The 23,973-nt window shown below is 38.1% G+C and overlaps 1 pseudogene; it reads left to right on the top strand.

Annotated features, from left to right (window-relative positions):
• The first annotated feature begins 11,332 nt into the window (after positions 1 to 11,332).
• LOC148576219 (uncharacterized) lies at positions 11,333 to 19,422 on the top strand (annotated as a pseudogene).
• Positions 19,423 to 23,973: the final 4,551 nt, after the last annotated feature.

Here is a 23,973-nt window from a genome sequence, read left to right as displayed (position 1 = left end):
TATAGGTGCAAATAACTTTGAGCTGAAGCCACAGTTGATCACTCTGATGCAACAAAACTGCCAGTTTCATGGACTCCCACAGGAAGATCCCAACTTGTTCATCTCTAACTTCCTGCAGATCTGTGACACTATGAAGACTAATGGAGTGAATCCAAATGTCTATAAGCTGATGCTCTTGCCATTTGCTGTGAGAGATAAGGAAAAGCAGTGGCTTGATACTAGCCCAAGGAGAGCTTAGACACTTGGGACAAGGTGGTCAACAAGTTCCTGACCAAGTTCTTCCTTCTTCAGAAACTGACTAAGCTGAGGACAGAGGTTCAGACTTTCAGGCAGAGAGATGGTGAGTCCCTCTATGAAGTCTTGGAGAGATACAAGTCAATGATCAGGAGGTGCCCTCCTGACATGTTTTCAGACTAGATTAGGTTGTAGATCTTTTATGAAGGACTTTCAGAGATGGCCAAAATGTCTCTGGATAATTCTGCAGGTGGCTCTCTGTATATGAAGAAGACTCCTGAAGAGGCTGATGAGTTAATTGAGATGGTTGCTAACAACCAATACTTGTACTCTTCTGAGAGGAATTCTGTGAAGAAAGGAGTGATAGAGCTAGATACTTTGGATGCCATTCTCGCCTAGAACAAGGCCATGTCTCAACAAATCAACATGATTACTCAACACTTGGTGGAATGCAAGTCTCAGCTGTTAATACTCAAGATGCATCTTATGACATGAGTAATAGTTTTTACCAAGGGGAGACTTATGGTTATGCTCAACCCGCTCCAGAATAGGTTAACTATATGGACAATTCCTCCAGAAATTCCAGTAATGATCCTTACTCTAACACATTCAATCAGGGATGGAGGAATGACCCCAATTTTGGGTGGAAAGAGTAACCCTAGAAACCTCATCCAAGTTTCAACAACAACTCTCTAGGTAGTTTCAATCAGAATAAATTTTAACAACCGTCAGTTCCAATCCTCTTAGCAACAACAAGCGACTTCCCAACCTCAGCACACTCCTGACCTAGCCTCTATAGTTGTATAATTTTCCAAGAGCACTCAGAGTTTCATATAGGAGACTAGAGTTTCAATTTGGAACTTGGAAGTACAAGTGGGTCAATTGAGCAAACGAATACCTGAGAGGCCTCCTAACACTCCACTCTTCCTGGTGACATAGAAGTAAATCCAAGAGAAGAGTGTAAGGCCATCATCATAACTGGTGAATCCGTGGCAAAGGAGGAAGCACATGTTATTGAAGCTGCAGAGAAGGCTGAGAACACTATAGTGCACGTCTCACCCAGTACACCCGAGCTCAAGCAAAAGATATCATCCTCTCAGAAACTCCAAGAGGAGACCAAGGACGAGCAATTCTCACAGTTCTCAGAAATCTTTAAAAAGTTACAGATCAATATTCCTTTTGCTGAGGTGCTGGAATATATTCCTCAATATGTTGAGTCCATGAAGGGTTTACTCGCTGAAAAGAAGACCCTAAGGGGAGATGAAATAGTGGTCTTGACTGAAGAATGCAGTGCATTAATTCAGAGCAAATTGACAAGGAAGATGTTAGATCCAGGCAGTTTTTAGATTCCATGCACTATTGGGAACATCAATTTTGACAAGGCCCTGTGTGATCATGGTGCAAGCATCAACCTAATGCCCTTATCTGTGATGAAAAAGCTACAAATTTAAGAAGTGCAGCAAACAAGGATAGCGTTGCAAATAGTAGATAAATCTCTGAAACAGACACATGGAATAGTGGAGAATGCCTTGGTTAAGGTTGGAGAATTATTCCTCCATACAGATTTTGTGATTCTAGACATGGGAGAGGATGAAAGAGATTCTATAATCTTGGGAAGACCATTCCTAGCCACTTGGAGAGCTCTAATTGATGTGGAAAAAGGGGAATTGGTTCTGAGGATGTATGAAGACTACTTGGTGTTCAAAGTTTTTAAATCTTTACATCACTCTGGTGAAGGAGGCACTAGAATGAAAGATGGACTCAATACTCCAAGTCTCCAATGGTACCTGACTGAAGAAAAATAGAGTTTTCAGTCCAAGCCCTTCTTTAGTGGGAACGAACAAAATTCTCCCTAACATCAAACCTAAGTTTGGTATTAGGAGTGCATCATTCACCAAGGAGAGAGGTCCCAAGAAGAAGGTACCTAGGGGTTGGAGGAACAAGAAGATTCTCACTGAAGACTTCTCTCCAGGAATGAAGGTGGTATTCACTAAGAGTCCAATTCTGCCTCATACAGTGAACATGATCCTGTCTCTTGAGCACATTGAGTTAATCTATGATAGCACAGGAAAGAGATTCATCGTAAGGGGTGAAGAGCTAAGCCCCTATGATCACCCCCTCCCTAGTGGAGCTAGTCGTCAAGCTAGTGACCATAAAGAAGCGCTTGTTGGAAGGAAACCCAACACTGAGTATCCTTTGGTTTTCTTTCAGTTTGTCTTTTCTTTATCTTTAATTTTCAAATTTTCTTATTATTCATAGTTTTTCTTGGTTTAATCTTTTTTGTGGTCATGCAAAGTTTGTAGAACAGAGACAAAAGGACTCTAAAAGAGAAATAGAACACCTCGGGGAACAATGAAATTGAATGCATTAGTGCTAAATGCCAGCTGGGTGTTTAGCGCTGAAATTAGCAGCAAGGAGTTGGCGTTAAATGCCAGGGATGGTGTTTAACGCCCTGGAGGGCAAAAGGACCTTACGTTAAATGCCAGATGGGCGTTTAACGCCCACAATAGGTAAAAATTTTTATGGCACCATGCCTCCTATGGCGCTAAATGCCAGCTGGGCGTTTAGCGCCATGTGACTCATTCAAAAAAAAAAGTGCCAACTCTGGTGCTAAACGCCGAGGCTAGCGTTTAGCGCCAGCAACACCAGTTTTGAATCTGAAGGAGGGAGTGTAACCAACGGTTAACTCCCAACTTTCTTCCACTTTGACTAGTCAAACCACACTCCTTCTCACCCCTACCCATTATTCCATCCACATAGATCCCCCACTTCCACATACACCTATCAACCTTTCCATCACTCAATCAAATCCCATCAATCTCTCCACATTCACCTTCCCCATATTTACCTACCACTATCACATTTACCCACATTCAAATTCATTTTCTCCCCACCCTCTCCACCTATAACCAAACCCTCCCCCTTCCCCACTTATAAATACCCCACCCACTTTTCACTTTCACCACACCACCCTTCAATATCCTACTTCTTACTATTACTCTTTTCTACATACTTCCAACTCCCATATTCTTCTTTTTCCTCTCTATCCCTCCATACATATTCTTTTTCATAATTTTATTTTCACTATCCCTAACCTCTTTTACTTCTTTTCACCATTATCTTTATTTTTCTTTGCTCGGGGACGAGCAAAACTCTAATTTTGGTGTGCGACGCTCCACTTGTTTTCTCCTCATATACTACATGGTACCCAAAACCGGTGAATCTTCTTCAAGAAAGAGAAAAGAGACGGCTCCTGCCTCCAGTCCTTATGATTTCACACGGTTCTTCTCTAAAACTCACAAGGATCACTTTAATGAGATAGTGAGCAAAAAGAAAGTGATCCCTAAGGTCCGCTTTGATCTTCAGCTGGAGGAGTACCCAAAGATCCAGGAATAGATTTTGAGGAGGTGTTAGGAAGTTCTGACCAACCCCATGGCTGACGTGGTCATGCTGATGGTCAGAGAGTTCTATGCTAATGCTTGGGTGACTTACAAGCATGCACAAGGCGTGAACCTGGATCCAAAGAAATGGTGCACTATGGTCCGAGGGGCGATCATGGAGTTCAGTCTAGAGAGGGTGAGGAAGATACTTCATTTGCCGCCATCTAGAGACAAACCTTACTCTTACACTCAGAGGGTCAACATGGACCAGAGACTGGACCAGGTCCTTGCTGATATCCGCCTCTCCAAAGCACAGTGGAGGAGGGATTCCAGAGGTCAACCGTACCAGCTAGGCAAGCACGATTTGAGGCCAGTTGCTCGGGGGTGGTTGGAGTTTATTCAGTGCTCCATCATCCCTACGAGTAATCGGTCCGAGGTTACTATCGACCGAGCTGTGATGATTCACTGCATCATGCTCGGCAATGAGGTGGAGGTGCATTGGATGATCCCGCAGGAAATATACAGACTAGCCGATAAGGCACCCACTTCTACTAGATTGACCTTCTTCCACCTCATCCGCCATATATGTGAGGATGCCCAAGTCCATATTGATGGAGATACCCCATTACTGTTGACTAACCTATCACTAGGAGGGGGTATGGAGCATGCTAGAGAGCTTGGACATGTATCGCCACAGGAGCCAGTTCTCCCTCATTAGCAAGAGTAGCCTAAGATGCCTCAGGAATTCTATTTCCCTCCTTGCGACTACTGGGATAAGTTGACCACATCCATTGGGAGCTGACATCGTCTGTTGATCAGCTGTGGATTGAGCATCAAGACCACTCAACCCTCCTCTATCAGCTAGTGAAGGAGCAGCTGAGGCAGATGTGCGACTTGGATGAGCTGAAGTGCCAGAGAAGATTCTCGGGAGGGAGCAGCAGCCACCATAACTGAGGTGGTTGAGTTTCTTTATCTTTCGCTTTCCTTATTTTTATTTTCTGCTTCCTGGTATTTTATCTTATTTTCTGTTTTCTATTTGAAAGCCTTTGCATGATTAGTAGTAATATTTTATTGCTTTCTAGTTATTTATTCTGCTATTTGATAGTTATTTTGAAAAAATTGTCTCAAGTATTGCTCACTAAACTTGAAAAATCAAAAGAAAAAGAAAAGAAGTAGTAAAATGCATGAGACTTGAGTTATATATTATGAGTTATTCTGATTAATTTGATGTGGTGGTATTGTCTGTAATTCTGAATGTATGAACTGAACAGTGCATATTTGATATTGAAGTTAAGAATACTGATTCTTGAGGTACAGGAACTTAGAGAAGTATTATGGATTTTCTAAAAGTAAGTAAGAAATTGATCCTTGAAGCAAAACAAACAGCAAAAAGAAAATAAAAATAAAAAGTAAGGTCCAAGGCTCTGAGTACCAATGGTTGGGAAAGTCTAAATGATTAAAAGCTCAAAAGAGTTATTTTCCTAACCATTTGCTTGTGGTGTGAATGTATCAAGTGACTTTTGAGACACAACACTAAGAGTCGAGATCAAGTGCAAGTACAGAGTATGCCAAAGGCTCTGAGCACAACTAACTGGGAGAAATTAAAAGAAAAATTAGAACTCAAAGAGTTCCCCAGTTAAGTGCTTGTAGTGTTTTTATGCCAAGTTAAGCTTGAGGACAAAACATTTAGAGTCACGGCTAGGCTCAAGGTGCAAAGCACCAAAGAGAAGATAAAAAAAAGCTGTGTTTAAGGATTAATCAAAGCATCAAAAGAATAAAAGAGAACCGATAATATCATCCAAATTCTAGTTCAGAGGGATATCAATATTTCTGAGCTCTAAAGGATAGTTGTAACACCCTACTACATAGAGTTTTACGCTTAAGTCGTAGAACAGAGGTAGTGTGGTGTTACGGGCCTCTAATCCATAAAATAGATACATATAATAGTGAAAAGAGATAATATACTAGGAGCTTTGAAAAACGGATAAACAAAAGTCACAAAATAATAAGCGAACGCTCAAGGAATAGGATTACTTGCGTGCTAATAAACCTAGAAGATAAGGATAAGAATAAGCGATAGAGTAAAAGAAAGCCAAGAATACATCATAACTAGCTCCTGACTTAGCCCGTGAAGCCAAGGCTGGCCGGTGGATATATATATATACAAAATAGGATCCTATCTCTCCCTCAACCTCTAAGAGGAACAAAATAATCAAGTTTCTTGGAGAGTAAGCTAGTACATATGCACATACATATACAAACTAGAAACCCAAAATACACTGGAGACTGCTCCGCTTCAAGGAATCCAGACGCCTAGCAAGGAGCCTCTCGACCTGCATCTGAAAACAACAACACAGTATGGGATGAGAACCGAAGGTTCTCAGCATGGTAAAGGTACCACGCGTATAATAAATAAGGTCCTGGGAATGCCAGAGGCAATCCTAGAACCCCGTCATACAATTATAAAACTTAATCTCAAAATAGAAGCCATAAAAAGGGGTAGGTGGCCTAATGAATTTTAACCTTACATACTTTAAACCTAACATTAACTCTAAACCGGTCCACCCTTCCTCCGCTCCTCCATCACCAATTAGTTTACGCATACAAAAAAGTAAACAAGGCAAAGCACAAGTAACTTACAAGTAATACAGATAACAAGTACAACAGATAGCATGTTATAATCACGTAGGCATTCCCAAATAGTTCACAAACAAGCAATTCAAACAATGTGCACATGATGCATGCCCGTCCTATGGCTGTTGATATCAACTGTCGGTTACGTAGCCATCCCGACATGTTCTCAAGCTTAGAAATACACCATGGGGAGAATCCCCAAGCTGACATGGGAAAGAGAATGCCCCCAAGCTCAATAATATCCATGGGACGAATTCCAAGCTGACATGGGGAGAAAAGACAACACCCCAAGCTGACATGGGAAAAACAATACCCCAAGCTCAATAACAACCACGGGAAAAATCCCGGCTGACATGGGGACAACGCCCCAAGCCTAAGTTATTCAATCATTTTCTCATAATTATCATTTTCATTCTCGAAACCAATTCATATCTCATCTCATCATTCTCAACTTTACTTAACTCATTGCTCATACATTTTATTATTCTTGATTGATTAACATCATCAATTCTCAAATTTTATTTCATTCCTCGTTCCTCATTTTTCGTTCTTCTCTTTATCTCTCAATATCATTGTCTTTAACTTTAACCCTTCCTAGGGGCAACTTACATTTCTTTTTATTTCCTAAGCTTGTTTAATCTAAAACCTTCTTGTGTTGTAAATACTTATGCACGACCTATTTTTCTTGGTAAGATAACTCTAGAGATCCTAATCTTCAATTTAAGTTAGGTTTTGCTGAACTTGGATTAGAATTGAATTTTTTTTACAAAATTTAGAATTCTGCTACTGCATTTACAAAATTCCAGAAAAACAGACAGCAGTAGTATTTTTATAAATTCCACAATAATTCTAATTCTAATCCGTTGCCTTTAAATTTTGGTGGGATTACAGTAAGCATTCACAAGTTTAAAAACCCACAAGTTTCAGGTTCATATCACTTCATTTGAGTAATTAATTATCAATTGGAAGAGGTGCCCTGTTTTTATGAATTAGTTCAGAATTTCCAGCAAACAACCCATCTTCCAAATGACTTATCTAAGTCTACAAAATAGGTATGGACCTGAAACTTCTTCTCACTTAAAATAGACTGATAAATATTTAAATCTCTTTTGAAAGCAACTAAAAATTCTGTTTAAATCCAAAGTTATAGCTTCTGGAAGTTGGTACTGCAGAACCAGAAAACCAGAAAATCTGCAGCAACCACTAAACTTCAAAAAATCATATCTTCAAAACCACTTGGACAAATTACCTGAAATTTTTTTGGAATAATCTTGAGTTATAGAAATTTGTTAGAAAAATAGATTTGTTCAAAAATCATGTCCATATTATTTCCAGTTTTCGTTTTAAGTTTTTGTCCAAATAGATTAGGAATTTCTGTAGCAAGACTTCTCAATTTCACTAACCAAATTTAGTCCTCTAGGTTTCCAACTTATACTAATCCACCATTCCTCTCATTCATCACTATATCTACTTTAATTATATTATAATCCTACTCCAAAATCTACAAATTTACCACATATCAAGTCTCTTTTTACTAACACCAACCACTAGCACACTAGTACACACCATTCCATAAAATCCATACATTAATTCTAACATTTACCATTCCAACCACAAGTTACAACCTTTAAAACTTCATTAATTTACTTCTTCAATTCATTAATAACCAATCAACAAGTCATAACCACAAAATCTCATTGACATATACAAACAACATCATCAATTCACCATTATTAATTCCAATAACACATTCTCATTAATTCCATTCATCTTATGACCATTAATTCCAACACAAGCCTAATCATCAAGTTACCATCAACATCACAAAACTAACCATTTAATGCTTAAAACTATTTCAACTTATCCTATAGTTCTCTAACTTAAGTTTTCACACAACCTTACATATTAAACGCACGAAACCTAAACCATACCTTGACCGATCACTTTATTTAGTCTAAGACAGCCCCCAAGGTCACAACATAGCCCCTCAAGCTTAGAGAAACCAGCCACAAGTTTAGCCTCAATCACCACCAAGCTTCCAAATGCTCATTTTTCAATTCCAATGCTTATATACAAACTTAATTCACACCTAGTTCACATATATATATTCCAAATTCAGATTTTACATAATGAAATTAAAATTGAATTAGGGTTTGAGTGATCCTTACCGTACTCACACGCGTAGCAACTCAAACCCAATAAGCTCCGCAAGCTAAATCAAACCTAGGACACCAAAATTGAACAATTTTCAACATAATTGTTCATGAATTTTCGAAATTGGGGGAAGCTATCTGAGAAAAAAATAGTGAGTTACATACCAAATTTTTCATGGGTTTCGTAGAGCTCATTGCGGTGAACGTGTAGTCACAAACGGTTCGTCAATCGGAGCTCCGAATCAAAAGTTATCTTTGTTTGAAGATCAACCTAGGTTTATGTTTGTGAGAGAGTTCCTTCCCCCTTCATGCTGAGTTTCTGCGTGAAAATGAATGTCACAAGGGAGGAGGGTGCTGTTTTACTTAATTGGGCTGAGTTGGGTTGGGCCATTGGGCCCAGTCCACTCGGTTCGGCCCGTTTGGCCCAATCTTGAGCCAAATTCTTTGAAATTAGTGTCAAAATTCTTATTTTAATTTGCTCTATCCTATTTTGCTATAAAATTTACTTTTCCAATTTATTTTATTAAAATTTAATTTATTGACAATTATTCGCTAATTTTATGGGGTTTACAATAGTGAGATGCCAAACTTATTCAGAATCACAATGTCATCAACCCCATTTAGTAATTAGGCAAGATCTTAAATGAAAACTCAAGTCTTGAAGCAATTTGTACTTTTCAGTCCTATAATATTTTTAGTTGCTTGAGAACAAGCAACAGTTCAAGTTTGGTGTTGTGATGCGTGAGCATCTTATACCCATTTTCTGCTTATTTTCTAGTTAAATTTAGTTAGAATTTAATAAGTTTAATTATATTTTAGTGTTAAAATTCTCTTTGGATTCTACTTTGAGTTATTTTAGTGTTTTATTCATTTCAGGTGAAATTCAGATCAATTTAGCAGAGTTTTGGGCAAAAAGGAGAAGTTTTGAAACTGCCCTCTAGGGTGCTAAACACCACACCAGCAACCAGCGAAATCAGAAGAGTCTCTACCCTTTTTGGGTGCTAAATACCAAGATTGGCGTTTAGCGCCAATCAATCTGGATCCAATCTCTTCAAAGGAGCATCTTTAGTGGATTTAGCTTTTTAATTATTATCTTATATTTTTATTTACAAACAAAATCTTTTAAGTTTAGAATTTATTATTTTATTTTATTTTCAAATCAAATTAGGTTAAATATAAAAGGGAAAAGATTCATCCTTTTGGGGGATCTTCTCTCTTTTGCACATTTCACTTTTCAAAACTCATGTTTTCTCTATAAGTCATGAGCCACTAAACCTCCTTGGTTAAGGTTAGGAGCTCTATTTATTTCTATGGATTAAGACTATTACTTTTCTATTTTAGTTAATGTATTGATTTGGTTTCAAGGATTGCTTTCGTTCTTCATCTTATGAATCTGGGTAGAACAATAGTATAACCCTTATTCTATATATGTTCTTGTGATTCTCAACAAAGTTATCTCGCTTGAGCAACAATTTGAAAGAAAATTCCTCCTAAATTGCTAATTACTTCAAATAATCAGGATACGTGACATATAATCTGCTTAGTTTTGGGTAATTAGGGTTTCTATGGCCATAAACTAGAATTGAACTTCACCATCTAATCTAAATTAAGTGACTAAGACATTGGCAATTGATTTGAGTTAGAGGAGACTAAATCACTAAGACATTAGGGTTTAGTCAATTACAGTTTGCTATGAAACGAATCTTGAATGATTAAAATAGTGGCAAGAAAATTCAATCAGGAAGAATAAACAATTCTAAAGTTTTAACTGTTTTCTCTCATTTTTTCACACGGCTTTTATTGTTTGCTTTCGAAATCTCTAAATTTACTGTTTAATGCATTTTACAACCCTCAAAACACAACTTTCTACTTGCCTGACTAAGTAAGTCATTCGACCATAGTTGCTCAGTCCATCAATCCTCGCGGGATCGACCCTCACTCACTTGAGGTATTACTTGGTATGACCTGGTGCACTTGCCGGTTAGTTTTTGGGTATTCAAAATTCCGCATCAATCACTCTGACTCAATCATTGTATAACTGTCAATCGAAAATTGTTGGAAAATTCTACGGGATCTAACCAACAAAGATGATTCTACCAATCTATCTTGGATGCAAAAGGAAAAGAATTCTCTCATGCTGATTTTATCCTTCTTGTATTTCTTTTTACTATCCATCATGTTCGATATCAAAATGTCACCTCAATAACCATCCTCCCTATATGGGAATAACAATGGATATTGCAATGCGAGGTACGTTGGATGATTAACATAAATTCTCTTTATTTTTTTGCATGAGTTTCAATAATAACACCTCTATCGCAATTTTCATAGTCGACATATCCAACAATAAGTGCAGCAACCTCTGACATAGTAGGCAAGTTGTATCGCCTACCATCAATAGTCCTTTTCTTGATAAGGTGAAGCATAACATTGGAAAAATCGGATTCTGCGCATCTATCTCGAGCATAACGAAAGCACTTGGCAAGTGAGTTATTTTTGTCAAGCATCTGAGTGAGGTCAAGAACAATTTTCCGTTCAAGTGGTGTAACATCCGACAATGACCTATAGCATTAACTAATTAGAATAATAGGCTGTAATGTAGGATGTAGTTACCTTATTATTAAAAGAGTAATTGAATAGCATAGTAAATCACTACATACCTGAATGAACTTAAACAATTATTGGTTTTATTTTCTGTATCATATATATAGCTGTGAAAATTTTGGTTTGCATGATTGATTTGGTAACAAACTTCCAATTGAGTGATAATTTTGACCATTAATAACAAACATTGGCGGTGCCCCTCTGTTAATTCCATGTTGTATTTTGCCGGCCATCGATGTAAACGCAAACATTCCATTGAATGATCAAATATTTTTTTATATAACTTAGCTTTTAAGTCAGTGCCCTCAACTAAATCTCTTAGAATAGATGGTGGTGATTGTAACATAGGCAGTGTTATCTTCTCTCCCATGTAGCAAAGAGTAAATATAGGAGTAAGATTGTTCCTGGTCATAGATAAACTTTTTTGATTCCACATTAGGGCATGACAATAATGACATTCATAGTTTCGATCTTCTAATATCCAAATATCTATGTCATAAAGAATAAATGACCATTTGTATCCATAAAAGATGGAAACACTGACATATGTACACATACTAGATCGAAACTAAATTTATACCCACGTAAGATTCCCTCCGTGTGACAAAAGTACCCTAGTGGCACTCTAACCCTCCAAAGACAGGGTACTTTTGTCACACGAAAGGCATCTTGTATGGGTATAAGTTTAGTTTCAATTTAGTGTGGGTATATGTCAGCGTTTTCATCTTTCATGGGTACAAATGGTCATTTATTCATGTCATAAATATGTGCACAATTACACGGATGTGTAAGCATATGTTATACATGTCTATGTCAATATACAATTTAAGTTGTATCAAACAAAAAAGATTACAGGTTTGGAAGTCTAACCTTCTTCGATAGTGTTTGAGAATATTAGTAGGGCTAGATGAAGAGCATGTGTTGAGGCTGGGACACTTGTTGAAGGAGATGGGCTGCCGTCTATTGTGAATGAAAAAAGTTATGAAAATAAATAACAAATAGATGATGTGTTACAATTTGATGGCAACAAATTCATGTTAAAAAGAGAGCACTATAAAGGAAGTTTCTGTTGTAGAAGTTATGAATAATTTTCATATTGACTGAGATAGTCCTTGTTGTAGAAATTGATTGCTAAATTTTTAATAATACCACTATAAACAATGAAATTTAAAAAATCATAATTCTTATAATTTTTTTAAGACATAGCTCTTACCAATTAAAATGTGAGGCATGTGATAGTTTATCATCCACCATATCTGAGGAGTCTTGATGCATAGTTACTTTCAGGTGGATACAGTAAATGTATGAGTTATTAAATAGTCATTTGTGATGAGACCATAAAAAAATTGGCATTTGTTATATTTTAAAGTATTGATGTATATCAAATGGAACAATAAAAAGTTTGATCGAAATAGCGTTGGGATATTAACTTTTTTTAATTTAATTATATTTAATCTCAACAGATAATTAGCATTTGATACTTATGGAGGATGTCGTACATATGATACTTTATATATATGATGTTGGGATTTTTAATATAAACTCATAGAAGTAAAGACTGAATGTATCCTAGAAAATGTACTAGAATAGGAATACAAAGGTCACCTTCTCCGATTCCTTAAAATGAGTAGCCTTCTTTGATGGTTCAATCTTTGCTAGATCTTCCGAGACTTGTCGTTCATCTTTAGTGAGCTAACTGCCAACTATAAACAAAAGAGATGTATTAGAAAAAACGGAGAAAACAATTTGTCATTTCCAGCTATTATATATGATAAACCCATATTTTATGATATATCTTGTGCTTAATTTGAGTGATTTATTCAATCCTTCACCCACTTGTTCATATTAATTGCATGGTTTTACTTTCCCTTTCTCATTATGTGACGTATGTAAAAAAACATATTTCCTATGCTTAAAAATAATCATTTTGATTACCCTTTATTTCCATTCGATGCCGCGATTTGTGTGTTGAGTAGTTTCAGATCTTCTAAGGCAGGAATGACTTAAAGGATGGAAAGGAAACATACAAAAATGGAAGGAAAGCACAAAACGGAGTTTTTGAAGAAACTGGCATCCACGCGATCGCATGGGCGACGCGGACGCATGCCAGCGCGAATCAACAGCGACGCGACCGCATGACTGACGCGATCGCGCGCCACAAGCAGAACACATATGACGCGGCCGCATGACTGAAGCGACCGCGTGACAAGAAAAACTCCGAATGACGCGACCGCGTGACCCACGCGGACGCGTGACAGAGGCCACGCACCAGAAATTGCAGAAAATGCTCCCAATGATTTCTAAAGCCCTTTTTGGCCCAAATCCAAGTCCAGAAGGCATAGACCAGAGGTTATGAAGTGGGGGGACGCATCCATTCAAAGGGGACTCTCCAATTAATTAGTTTTTCATGATTTAGATTTAGATTTGAGGGAGGTTCTCTCCTCTCTCTTTAGGATTAGGATTTAGATTTAGGATTTTATTCGCTTTACGGATTATCTCTTTACCAGGTTCAATATTCCTTTTTATTTTGTTCTCAATTTAATTATGAATTCTTCTATGTTACAGATTACTCTTTGAATTAATGTTATTTGAGGTATTTCAGTTTAATATTGCTTTCTTTTATTTATGTTACTTTTATCCCCAATCTGAAGACATTTTTATTCCAGTAGATTTACTTTTCCCCTTTCGGTCTTGGTTAAGAAATCAGTAACTCAGGAGTTATCAAACTCAAACATGATTGATAATCGTTATCTTTGCTAATTGAATTGAACTTCAATAATCCCAATCTTTCCTTAGGGATTAACTAGGATTTGAGGATCTAACTAATTAGTCACTTGACTTTCCTTTACTCTAGCAAAGGTTAACTAAGTAGAATTAAGATTCAATTTTCATCATCATTGATAAGGATAACTAGGATAGGACTTCTAATTTCTCATACCTTGCCAAAAGTGTGTTTTACAGTTATTTATTTAATTTACAGTCTTTTACTTACTTTAATTACAATTTAAATCACTTGTTCCTCATCTTCAAAACCCCAATTTACAATCTTCATAACCAATACTAAGAACATACTTCTCTGCAGTTCCTTGAGAAGATGACCCGAGGTTTAAATACTCGGTTATCAATTTTAAAGGGGTTTGTTACTTGTGACAACCAACACGTTTGTATGAAAGGACTTTTGTTGGTTTAGAAACTATACTTGCAACGAGAGTTTACTATAACTTCTAAACCATCAATCTTCAGTTCTGATCAAAATGGCGCCGTTGCCGGGGAATTGCAATCGTGTGCCTTATTATTGGTTATTGTAAATATTTTTCCTTTACGTGTTTATTTGTTTTTATTTTCTTCTTTTATCTTCATTAGCTACTATGAATTCTCACCCCTCTCGCTTTGAGTTTGGTTCTAATATTGTTGAAAGGAATGAAGGTTATAACAGGAATATGCATCAAGGTCAGAGCAATTAAAGATGGATGGAGCCAAGAGGATCTGATCAACCCTTTAGGCAGCAACACCCTCCAAGATATCATGGACAAAGACCATTCTACAATGCATACCAAGGCAATAGACATGGTGGACAACCTTGTAGTTACCAACAAGCCCCACCCTATGCTTATAGGTCATCCTCTCAACACAACCTTGAACCACCACACTCACAAGCTCCTTTTCACCATTCGCCACCATATAATCCTTATTTACGCCGATTCCAATCCAATTACTCCCAAACACCACCACTTCCCAATGTACCACATCCAAATCCATCACCCCGAGAATCAGAAGTTCGCCTCAAGGGAACAGTAGATCAACTTCAAACAACCCTTCATCAACTGGAGCAAGAAATAAGTCAATTATCTTCTAGACGTTCGAACATTCAAGGGCCTCCCAGAGCCCCATGTGGACAATCTAATGAAGGGCGTAGCATGAAGGAGATATTAGAAACTCCAGTGGACAAGACAGAGCATGACTTCGTACTAGAACAAGTAGAGAAAGCTGTCATTATACAAGAAGAAGAGTTGGTTGAAGACTTAGGAGACGCTGAACTTCCATGGGAACCCAGAGTTGTGGAGAATTCTGTCAAGGACGTTACAACTGATGCTAAGGAGGATATTGCACAATCCCCAAGGCAGGTATTTCATGAAAAACTAGACAGAATAATCCAAGAAGCAATTTTCCTTGATGATGATAATCTCAAGTCAAGTTCTTCTAGTAATGAACTTGCATCCGCGAGTGAATTCTCTGAGATCGAAGAATCTTCCCCAAGCGAGTACGAAGATGATACGGAGGTAGATTTCTCTCAACCTCCAGTTTATGACTTAAGTGACGAGGAAGACATAGAAGGGTTTAATCAGGACATGGATACATTTGAAGAATCTTGCAAAGAAGTGAAGAATTTCACAAAAGAGCACAAGGGAGTAGAACTCACAGAACTACTGGAACCACCTATCCCAAGGCCATTACCACCCAATACAAGCTTCAAGTGGGTACAGTCCTTAACCTTTAGCTTTATTTTTCCACTTGAATATGGTTTGCTTGAAACAGATGGCCAGCTTAGAGCTTTCTGCGGCTTTAAGAGTAAGAGGGAAATGGCTCGTGCTCAGAGCTGGTGCACAAAGTTCAATAAGGTTCCACGCTTCAACTCGAAGTGTGCAGATTGGCATCATGATCTATCAAATGGATCTCGGAAAACGTTTGGTTATTCTGGTGAGAATCTAATTTCTAAACCACCTGGATGGAAAAATATAGATCAAGACGAAGGTGGATTTAAAAGCCAAGTTTGGGATCCTGGAATCTATTCTGACATTCGTCACCCAGGGAGCCTGAGAATCTATTTGAAGCTGCTCAGAAGCTTTGCATGCCTAGTTTGGGACCCCGGAGGCTATTGGCATTCCAAGCATTGGTAGAGATTTATGGACGAGTTTAAGCATAAACCGCCATAGCAGGAAGCTCGTCCAATGTCCAACTTAATAACTTTAACTAAAAGTGCTAGGTGGGAGACAACCCACCATGGTATGGTCGTTTCTTTTTCAGTTTTATTTAGTGTTATTTATTTTTATTTCCTTTTCAATTGAACCTGAATATTCTTCATTCGCATTGCATACTACATAATTGCATACCAGTTTAAAAAAAAAGGGTGCGCGACGCGACCGCATCATTCATGCGATCGCGTCAAGTTGCGAAAACACTCCCCACGCGGCCGCGTGATCTGGAGATCGGCATAAACATCTAACGTCCAGAAAGTTAGGCTAGAATCGTGCGGCCATTGTGCGTTTTGCACAAAACGCCCACGCGATCACGTCACTTGCACAACATCAATCCCACGCGACAGCGTGAGCGACGCGATCGCATCGCATGGATTACACAACATCCCAAAAAGAGACAGAGAGTTGCGCTGAAACGACGCTAGAATCGTGCGTTTAGCACAATTTCCAACGACGCGATCGCATGCCCCAGGTGATCGCGTCATTCACTCTTTTAGCTATTCCATGCGATCGCGCCACTCACGCGATCGCGTCAACCACCATTTCAGCCCAACCACGTGACCGCATGCCCCACGCGGTTGCGTGGATTCAAATTTATAACCCCCCAGTCACGTGAACCCTACCATTCGCACCCCCCAACCCCTTCTCCTTCCTCTCTTCTTCTCCAACCACCCAACCACCACCCAGCCACCATCACCAACCGTCACTATCCCGCCGACCACCCAGACCCCGCCGCCACGCCACCCCCTTCCTCCTTCCCCTTCCTTCTTCTTCTTCCTTCTTCCTCCTCCCTCCAACGCCACTGCCCCCCTCCGCGACCACCACCCACCGCCGCCGCCCCGTCCCAGCCGCCCCCCCATCCGCCACCCACGCCCCCTTCCCTTCCTCCCCTTTCTCTCTCTTCTACCCCCATAACCCTTCCCGAAGCCCCTGCCTCCGAACAGCACCCGCCGCGCCACCGTCAACTGCCACGCCACCGCCACCGCCACCATCCCCCAGCCACCTCTCTGCCCCACTCTCCTTAATTTGCCTACCAGGTTCTGACGAACACCACCCTTCTATCCATTCGTAGTTAATTCATATTTTTCTGTTTATGTTCATATTTAGGCTAGTTAGATATGCATGTTGTAGTGGATTTTAGGGTGTTAGGTAGCCTAGGATGTGGTTAGTGGATTTAAGCCTGTTTAATTGCACTGTTCGTGTTTCTTGTTTTATAATTTTCGCAATTCTGCTGTTGTTGTGTGTTAGTAATGTTCATATGCTGTTCTTCAAGTTCATGCTGCTATTCCAAATGTTCTTTCTTGTTCATACTCTTTAATTGCAATCTGTTTTAATTCATATGAACTATTCTGATTGCTATTTATTTTCCGGGAACATCCAATTTTAGCCGGAACGCTGCCCAAATTTCTGTACATTATTTTGATTTTCATTCCTGTTTTGGTTTTGGCAAACTTGAACTCTGCTTTAATCAGCTTTTACCAAATCAATTGCTGAATGACAGGGCAAGCTTTCTTATTCTTTTTAATTTCCTGGTTTATAAATTGCATCTTGGATGATTCAATTCCACTTTTTGCTATTTTCATTTGAGTCATCCCTAACTTCCTTGTTTGAATTTGAGTTATCTGTTGCTTTAATTTGTGAATTCTCGTTATTTAGAAATTGATCCTCATGTGACTTACTCTAATCCATTTTTATTCCCTAATTTTAACTTTCTAAACTCTTTTTTTTTTAATTCTAACCAAACCTAACCCTTCAAAACATCTCTTCTGGTTTTTCACTTTCTTTTTAACATTCTAACCAAGGCATGATGATACTTTTTCTAATCAACTTGAATGAAAGTACATTTTGGATTGTTACATTTTTTTCTCAGTATTCTAACTCTTATACAATCCTTAAATGCAAATTTACTTAACTCAATTTCCTCTTCTATTGCCCCTTTGCCACTTTGTGTTTTTTTTTATTATTTGCCTATTTATTTTCCTGTTTTTATTATATCCTGGTTTTCTATTTTTCAGGATGTCTGCCAGCCAAAGAAAAGGAAAAGCAAAGGCAACTACTGGCAAACATAAAAGAGGAGAATCCTCCATGTCCATCCTGGATATCATGCAGGATGACTCTTGGCGGGAGAAACACTTTACCCCGCAGGAGAAGGCTGACCAGCTACTCCCTGCCACTGATCCCCTTAGATTTGCAAACCGATACTGTGAGCTGAAATATCCGGTGTTTGCAACCTCCAGAAACCTGTACCTGGAGAGGAATTTGAAAATCCCAGAAGAACTCCAGCAATACACCTCTGAGCAAATCAAACAAAGAGGCTGATTCTTCCTGGAGAGAAACCTGACTGAGGTCAATGCATCTTGGGTAAGGGAATTCTACTGCAATTACTTCAAAACTTCCCTAGATGCAGTGAACCTTAGGGGGAAGCAGATTCTGGTCACTGAAGAGGCCATAGAGGATGTTCTGAAGCTTCTGCCTAAATCTGATCAGCTGGATGGCTATCAAAGAGCTGATGAGGATATGCGCTTCATGAAATTTGATTGGGATGCAGTCAAGGCTAGGATAGCCCTTGACCCGACCGTTCCATGGATCATGGGTCAGAATACCACCATGCCAAAGGGAATCTAGTGGATTTACTTAAATGATGAGGCTCGGCTATGGCACCAGATCCTGAGAAATTTTGTCATGCCGAGTACCCATGAGACAAAGATACCTACCGCTATGATCACCCTCCTATGGTGTGTGATGGAGGGTAAGGACCTGTACCTGCCACGCTTTATCCGGTACTATATGGCCAGGGTCCACGTCCGAGGCACTCTACCCTTTCCTTATCTGATTACACAGCTAGGCCGTCGAGCTGACGTGCCTTGGGAGGATGCTGATGAGAAGCCACCTGCTGCAGAATGCAAGAAGATTATCCCTCACAGCAGGAACTTTCTGGCTTTGGGCTACAGACCTCCATTCCTCACTGCTACTACTGAGACAGCCACACCATCTGCTGGCCCCTCTTCTTCCACAGCTACCCCAGCTACCCCTGCTACCACCACTGCACCTCCACCTACCTCAGAGCCCATCTATCACCTAGTACACCGCCTGTTTCGACGGCTTGACCAGATGGAGCGTCGCAACAAGCGACGCTATGAGCACCTGAAGCTGATGATACGATCTGGCAACATCCCCTCCGAGCTTGACACACCATCCGAGGCATCTGAGGAGGAGGCGGATGATCACGAGGCAGAGACTCATCCATAGAGCGAGGCTGCACAGGCAGGCACAGAGCAGGCTGCATCACATCAGGAGGCTCTGCCTCAGATTCAGGCTGTAGACCCTGAGATCCCTATCCAGTCAGCACCTCCTCTGCAACAGGCAGATCCTCAGACCACCACCACAGAGACTCCAGTTACCCACCCTTCCAATGATGACACCCCTTCACACCCTGCTTGAGTGAGCATCAGGGACGATGCTTCATTTTAAGTGTGGGGAGGTCACCATCTCTGGCGTATTCTTTTGGTGAACCACTACAGACTCTTTCATTTTATTTTGCTATTTTTCTGTATTTTTCTCATTATTTTTATTTTTATTCTCCCAGTACTTATACATTACTCTTTTCATGTATTTTTACTCTATTTCTGCATTTTGCATTTTTAGTTCATATTTTAGCCATTTAGTTTAGTAGCAATTCTAACTTATTAGTTATAGAAATTGTGGATTAATTAGTATAGTTTACCCTTTTTAGCATAAGATAGCTTAGTTTAATTTGAAAATATAAAAAGGAAGTAAACTAGAGACTTGAACATAATAGAAACAACCCACACCTTGTATATATAGCATTTCATGTTAGCTAGTTAACAACATTTCATCAAGGAGAAACACAAACTTTAAAGCCATTCAAAATAAATTTTACATTGAGAATAATGGGAACTTTTAATTTTACTTGCATGACATACATAATTGATAAATGATTTTTGAGCTAGAGAATACACAGCCTGTGAGTTCTGAGCTTAATTGTATGGTTACATTCAAACCAAAATTTTTATTCCTGTGTGTTCCGCCCTTCTTATTTATTCTGATGTTCTTTACTTTGTTTTAATCTATATGTCCGATTATAGAATAGAAATACATACCAAGAGAGTGATTGAGGCCATTGTTTGATTTTAGCTCACCTATCCCAAATTAGCCTACCTTTTACATCACCCTTGTCAGCCCCCTTGAACCTTTAAACCCCCTCTTATTCTATAAACCACAATACTAGCCTTAAGTAGAAAAACAAAATAAAAATCCCAAGTTGAATCCTTGGTTAGCTTAAGATAGAAAATGTGTAATTGTTTAAGTGTGAGAAACCTATTAGGAACATGGATGATAAAAACAAAAGGTAGAAAAGTTGAAAAGAATAAAATAATTCAAATAAAAATTTTGGGAAGCATGCTCATGTAAAATCAAATAATTGAATTACCATGTGCATTAAAAAAAAAGAAATATTTGTTTTTCAGTATCTAAAGAAAGGGGATACAAAAGAATTCCCCACATGCAAAATAAAGCAATGCACATGGGACAAGATAAAAATTAAAATATGACCATGTATCAAAAGTGGGAAAAATATGGGAAAATAGGTAAAGAAGCTCTGCTTTACAAAGTATGTATGTTAGGTGAGATCCTAGACTAATCAAGGATTCGCTTAATTAGCTCACTTAGCCTTATACATATACCCTTACCTTTACCTTGGCCCCATTACAACCTTAATTAAAGACCTCATGACTTTGGTATGTCTATATTCTATAATTGTTGATTGGTTAGATGAAGAACAAAGTTATAGAAAGGAAGGATAAAAAGAAGAATAGAGTGATTAACCCAATAAACACTGAATGACTAGAGAGTAAACACAAAATCCAGTGAGGGTTCAATAGCTCATTAACATATATCTCTGCTTGAATTATTAATTGTCTTGCAAGTTTATAAAATGTTTTTCTCTCCCGTCTCAACTGTAAAAGTGCTTTATCATTATCTAAGGTTTGGCTATATATATATATATATATATATATATATATATATATATATATATATATATATATATATATATGACTCCTTGAGAATGTGAATTAATTCAACTACATGTAAGCTTTATATACAAGTGAATAACAATTAAGAATTGCATGATTCATGTAGGTAGTTGCATTTAGAGTAGATTGCATTGCATGAGATTCCACCACTTTAACCTTAACTTACTCTTTATCTTGGACTTAGCATGAGGACATGCTATTATTTAAGTGTGGGGAGGTTGATAAACCCATATTTTATGATATATCTTGTGCTTAATTTGAGTGATTTATTCAATCCTTCACCCACTTGTTCATATTAATTGCATGGTTTTACTTTCCCTTCCTCATTATGTGACGTATGTAAAAAAACATGTTTCCTATGCTTAAAAATAATCATTTTGATTACCCTTTATTTCCATTCGATACCGTGATTCGTGTGTTGAGTAGTTTCAGATCTTCTAAGGTAGGAATGACTTAAAGGATGGAAAGGAAACATACAAAAATGGAAGAAAAGCACAAAACAGAGTTTTTGAAGAAACTGGCATCCACGCGATCGCATCGGCGACGCGGCCGCATGCCAGCGCGAATCAACAGCGACGCGACCGCATGACTGACGCGATCGCGCACCACAAGCAAAACACATATGACGCGGCCGCATGACTGAAGCGACCGCGTGACAAGGAAAACTCCGAATGATGCGACCGCGTGACCCACGCGGACGCATGACCCACGCGGGCGCGTGACAGAGGCCACGCACCAGAAATTGCAGAAAACGCTCCCAGCGATTTCTGAAGCCCTTTTTGGCCCAAATCCAAGTCCAGAAGGCATAGACCAGAGGTTATGAAGTGGGGAAACGCATCCATTCAAAGGGGACTCTCCAATTAGTTAGTTTTTCATGATTTAGATTTAGATTTGAGGGAGGTTCTCTCCTCTCTCTTTAGGATTAGGATTTAGATTTAGGATTTTATTCGCTTTCCGGATTATCTCTTTACCAGGTTCAATATTCCTTTTTATTTTGTTCTCAACTTAATTATGAATTCTTCTATGTTACAGATTACTCTTTGAATTAATGTTATTTGAGGAATTTCAGTTTAATATTGCTTTCTTTTATTTATGTTACTTTTATCCCCAATCTGAAGATATTTTTATTCCAGTAGATTTACTTTTCTCCTTTCGGTCTTGGTTAAGAAATTAGTAACTCAGGAGTTATCAAACTCAAAGATTGATAATCGTTATCTTTGCTAATTGAATTGAACTTCAATAATCCCAATCTTTCCTTAGGGATTAACTAGGATTTGAGGATCTAACTAATTAGTCACTTGACTTTCCTTTACTCTAGCAAAGGTTAACTAAGTAGAATTAAGATTCAATTTTCATCATCATTGATAAGGATAACTAGGATAGGACTTCTAATTTCTCATACCTTGCCAAAAGTGTGTTTTACAGTTATTTATTTAATTTACAATCTTTTACTTACTTTAATTGCAATTTAAATCACTTGTTCCTCATCTTCAAAACCCCAATTTACAATCTTCATAACCAATAATAAGAATATACTTTCCTGCAGTTTCTTGAGAAGACGACCCGAGGTTTAAATACTCGGTTATCAATTTTAAAGGGGTTTGTTACTTGTGACAACCAAAACGTTTGTATGAAAGGACTTTTGTTGGTTTAGAAATTATACTTGCAACGAGGATTTATCTGCAAATTTCTAGACTACGCAAAAGTTCTCTCATCAATATACAAAAAGCTTCCATAATGTACGGTTTCTTCAGTCAACAAATATGTGTTGACCATATTTCAATTAAATTAATAATACCCAAATCAGGTGTATTCAAGTGGGAATTTGAATTGTTGGTTGTTTTATGACCAAGGAACAAAATATATATTAAGATGACATAATTTTCATTAGATTTATTCATTTGACAACAATCTTAAACACCAAATCAAATACTTATTACTTAGGGGGAACATCAACACCATGTGAGTATCATGTTGGCATGAAAATATAATATGCCTTCAAATTTGATTCAACCTAATCTTTAACGTGCAACATGTATTTGTGTCCACGGAATAATTTAAACCTCTTACTGATAATATATACACATCATTGAAAACGTTCTTTCTACCATAAATACACCTTACATGAATAATATTACCTATACAATCAAAAGAGACCAAAAAAATAATTAATTTTTTTTCATGTACTCTATAAAGCGCGTGCATTATTTGTAATCCATCGTTATAGATGTAAAAAATTTTGTGATAACAATATTATTATGAATATCTTCACTAATTTTTATGTTAACATGTTTTAAATAATATTATTGGATCCTAAATAAGTAAATAATATATATTAACTATGTACCTTCCTGGTTAAATATTGGTTTCATTAATTGAAACGTAGTTAGATTTACCTATATAGTCAAAAAGGCCAGACAAATAATTATTTTTTTCATGTACTCTATATGTAACACCCTACCACACAAAGCTTTACGCTTAAGTCGTAAAACAGAGGTGATGTGGTATTACGACCTCTAAAATAAAATAAGTACATATAATAGCAGAAAAGTTATAATATGCTAGGAGCCTTGAAGAAAAGGGGGAAATAAAAAATCGCACAATAAAGGCGCAACGCTCAAGGAACGAGTTAACTTACGTGCTAAGAAAACCATAACTATCAAACATAAGCTAATAGAAGTGGGAATAGAGTGCCAAAGATACAAAATATCAAGCTCCTAACTCAGCCTGCGAAGTCAAGACTGGCCGGAGAATATTTACACATATATATACATACATATCCAAAACCCAAAAGTACATATACACAATCCTGCCTCTCCATAAACCTCTAAGAGGATCAAAAAGAATAAGTCATGCGGAGAGAAAACTAAGTACATATATATACATCATAGCATAATAAAATATCCCAGTAACCACTCCGCTTCAAGAGTCCAGACGC

Source organism: Arachis ipaensis, chromosome B1 (genome assembly GCF_059453495.1).
Source record: "Arachis ipaensis isolate K30076 ecotype BB chromosome B1, ASM5945349v1, whole genome shotgun sequence".
Classification (NCBI taxonomy): domain Eukaryota; kingdom Viridiplantae; phylum Streptophyta; class Magnoliopsida; order Fabales; family Fabaceae; genus Arachis; species Arachis ipaensis.
The sequence above is the reverse complement of the archived record's forward strand: the minus strand, read 5'-3'. Positions and strand labels throughout refer to the sequence as shown.